Source organism: Rhagoletis zephyria, unplaced genomic scaffold, assembly GCF_001687245.7.
Source record: "Rhagoletis zephyria isolate East Lansing unplaced genomic scaffold, Rhagoletis_zephyria_1.1 Rzeph_scaffold_00378, whole genome shotgun sequence".
Classification (NCBI taxonomy): domain Eukaryota; kingdom Metazoa; phylum Arthropoda; class Insecta; order Diptera; family Tephritidae; genus Rhagoletis; species Rhagoletis zephyria.
This window is the reverse complement of record NW_016157462.1, coordinates 1-4,425: the sequence shown is the minus strand read 5'-3', so window position 1 is coordinate 4,425 and position 4,425 is coordinate 1.

Genomic DNA, 4,425 nt, shown 5'->3' with positions numbered 1-4,425 from the left:
TTAACCTTCCCTCAGCTAGTTCGGAAAACAGCGAAGCAATCCAGAAAATTCAAAATACAATCAATGATTGCCTCTCGTGCCTTAAATCCCAAGGGGTTTCCGTGAGTGACTGGGACCCTATACTAATCTATTTATGCTCGACGAAGCTACCCGAGGAGACTCTAGCACTATGGGAACAGTCCCTTAAATCCAGGAATGACCTTCCTAACTGGTGCCAAATGGACGAGTTCCTCACCAGCCGGTATGAAGTAGTTGAACGGTTGCACAGCTATAAAACCACCAAGGCACGAAGTTCTTTCCCCCAAAAGGCATCCGCGAAGGTTCAGTCTTACCATTCACAGGAAAAGTTAGTGGCCAAATGCAAATTATGCAGCAACAACCATCCCTTGAAGCTTTGCCCCGAGTTTCGAAAACTCTCGGCTCAGGAGCGCAGTAAGTTCGTCGAACAAAATAATTATTGTTCCAACTGTTTGGCCTACAACCACCTTCTCAACAATTGCCAAAGCACGTTTCGATGTCTTCACTGTAAGAAGGCTCATCACACAATGTTGCATATCAAACCAACTAGCAAACCTGAAGCTAAGGCACCTGTTAAGAAACCAATGACTCAACAATCCCTGAATTCCACAGCTCTGCTGCATACTCAATCTCTCGAACCTTCCTCCAGTCAATCCAGACAACCCATTTTCAGTATAACTGAAGGCACTTACGAGGATTCTCCCACATCCTCGGCGATAAGTTATCCCCCCGTTCAAGCGAATTTTTCGGCGAACAATGAGAAGACGCTTCTTCCCACCGCCCAAGTGCATATCAAGCACATGGGCACTCTCTTTACCCTAAGAGCCTTAATAGACCAAGGCTCTCAAAAATCATTCGTGTCAGAAAAGGCTCAAATACGTCTGCAGCTTCCGACCTATCGAGAAAATTTCTCAATCACCGGAATGGGCGGGACAATCGTAGAAAATGCCAACCGAGTTTGCCAACTCATTCTATTCTCCCAACGTTGCAACCTTAGCATAAACACTAAGGCCATTGTTCTTAAAAAACTCACAAGCTTTCTCCCATCATTCCAACTTCATAAACCCAATCTCAGAAATTAAGGACCTAGATCTTGCGGATCCTTATTTCTATACCCCCGGTCCAATTGACCTAGTAATAGGTAGTGACCTGATCCCACAGATCCTCCTCCAAGGAGCCAAGTACAAAATCTTTGGAAGTCTCCTTGCTCAAAACACCATTTTTGGTTGGTATTTAAGTGGGCCATTGAAATCAATTGAGTGCTCCAGTTTTCACACACATGTTGTTGAAGACTCAGGCGAAAATCTCAACTCGCAACTTAAACTTTTCTGGGAAACCGAAGAAATCACTGAATCCCATCCACCTTCTGATGCTGATGCATTTTGCGAAAAATTTTATCAAGACACCACCTATCGGCAAAGTGATGGACGATATGTAGTCAGATTGCCATTTAAATCCGAGTTTCCTTCTAACCGCACTCTCGGTCCATCTCGTTCGCAAGCAATGAAGCAAGCGATTCGAATGGAACACACGCTTAATAAAAACCCCGATCTCAAAGAAGAATATAATTGAGTATTAGATGAGTATCTATCCCTAGATCATATGAAATCAATCACTCCCTATGAAATCCATGAAGATGGCAAATATTTCTCATATTATCNAAAAACCCCGATCTCAAAGAAGAATATAATCGAGTATTAGAAGAGTATCTGTCCCTAGATCATATGAAATCAATCACTCCCTATGAAATCCATGAAGATGGCAAATATTTCTCATATTATCTCCCTCATCATTCAGTCGTTAAACCCGATAGTAAATCCACCAAAGTTCGTGTGGTATTTAACGTCTCTAAACCTTCAGCGTCAGGGACCTCCCTTAACGAATTCTTCATATCGGCCCAACCTTACAATCTGATCTCATGTTTGTCATTTTGAATTGGCGATTGTACAAATATGTCTTCAATGGGGNACTGAATCCCATCCACCTTCCGATGCTGATGCATTTTGCGAAAAATTTTATCAAGACACCACCTATCGGCAAAGTGATGGACGATATGTAGTCAGATTGCCATTTAAATCCGAGTTTCCTTCTAACCGCACTCTCGGTCCATCTCGTTCGCAAGCAATGAAGCAAGCGATTCGAATGGAACACACGCTTAATAAAAACCCCGATCTCAAAGAAGAATATAATTGAGTATTAGATGAGTATCTATCCCTAGATCATATGAAATCAATCACTCCCTATGAAATCCATGAAGATGGCAAATATNGAAACCAATCACTCCCTATGAAATCCATAATGATGGCAAATATTTCTCATATTATCTCCCTCATCATTCAGTTGTTAAACCCAAGAGTAAGTCCACCAGAGTTCGCGTGGTATTTTACGCCTCTAAACCTTCAGCTTCAGGAACTTCCCTCAACGACATTCTCCATATCGGCCCCACCTTACAATCTGATCTCATGTTTGTCATTTTGAATTGGCGATTGTACAAATATGTCTTCAATGGGGACATACAAAAGATGTACCGCCAAATCCTTCTACATGAAGATGATCAACAGTACCAAAGAATTCTCTTTCGTAGAAACAACGACACTAAACTCACGGACTTTGCCCTTAAAACCGTCACCTTTGGAGTTAATTGCGCTCCGTATCTAGCCATTCGCACCTTGCACCAGTTGGCAAACGATTCAAAAGCTTCTTATCCTCTAGCCCAAAGAATCCTGACAAAGGAAACGTATGTCGATGATATACTGTCAGGCGGGCACGATATCCCCTCTTGTATAAATGCTCAGACTCATTTAATTCAATGTTTACTCTCAGCTGGTTTCCCCCTGAAAAAAATGACTGCTAATCACACTGAAATACTCAGTCATATACCAGCTGAAGACTTGCTTGACTCGGATTTCCTAAAATTGGATTGCTCTAGTTCTACTAATACGCTTGGTATCCGATGGCATGCCTTAAACGACTCTTTTTCATACTCTATCGACCCCATTAAATCCCAGTCCAGTACTACAAAGAGGCAAATTTTATCATCGGTTTCGAAACTTTTTGACCCCGCAGGGTGGCTAGCGCCTATTATTATTCAGGCAAAAATACTCTTGCAACAAATATGGTTAGAAGGCACTGAGTGGGACGAATGTGTAAAACCTACCTCTCTTCAAAAGTGGAACCAATTCATCTCTGACCTACCCAGTGTAGAACAAATTCAAATCCCAAGGTGGACAGGATTCGCACCAAATCAAATAGTTCAAATTCACGGATTCTGTGATGCGTCAGAAAAGGCCTTTTGTGCATAAATTTATATCAGAACTCAAACAAATAATTCCACTTCTGCTCACCTGTTATTCTCAAAAACCAAAGTTGCACCCTTGCAAACAGTTAGTCTTCCGCGGTTGGAACTCTGTGGGGCAGTTCTTCTTTCTAAATGCATCAAAAATGTTGTAAACCAACTCCCGTTGGGTAAAACAGAAATTTACTTGTGGTCGGATTCTTCTATAGTCCTTTCCTGGCTGGAAAAGCCTCCATGTACTTGGAAAGTGTACGTGGCAAATCGCACTTCGCAAATTATCCAGAATGTTGGAAACGTTAAGTGGCGACACGTATCCACCCATCACAATCCCGCAGATCTTGGAACACGAGGCTGCAGGCCACAAGATTTAATTAGTCTACCACTTTGGTGGCATGGACCGGATTGGCTTTTGAAACCACCCGACCAATGGCCGGTATCCTTCCGACAGAAGATCCCTCCTTTGGAAGAACGCAAAGTCGAATCACTACATACGTTAGAAAATGGACCTGACCTATTAGACCATTTCTCATCTTGGCCGAAAGTCTTGCGTGTGACGGCTTATAAGTTTCGATTTATTCACCGAGTAAAGCCAACAGCGTCAGAACCAACTATCTATTATGAGTCGGTTGTAATTAGTCAAAATGAAATGCATTGGGTTAAGACATGCCTTATAAAACTAGCTCAAGAAAGGCATTACCCAAATGAACATTCAAAGCTTTCGAATAAACAACCAATTCCCAAAAAGAGTTCGCTTTTGTCGTTAAACCCCTTTATAGATCCAAATGGGCTCCTCCGAGTAAATGGCCGCTTGGCAAACTCCTTCCTCCCGTACAATGAGAGATATCCTATTATTATACCAGAATCGAGTCGATTCTGTTTGTTATTTCTTAAATTTTTGCATAATTTGTTGATGCACGCAGAGCACCAACTGATGGTCCGAACTGCAAGGCAAGAATATTTCATCCCTAGACTCAAGTCGAAAGTAAAGTCTTGCATACGCAACTGCAAAACATGCACGATGTTCAAACAAACCACTAGATCACAAATCATGGCGGCTCTTCCTCCCGAACGTTCAAACTTCTCCCTGCCTTTCACTTACACCGGTCTTGACT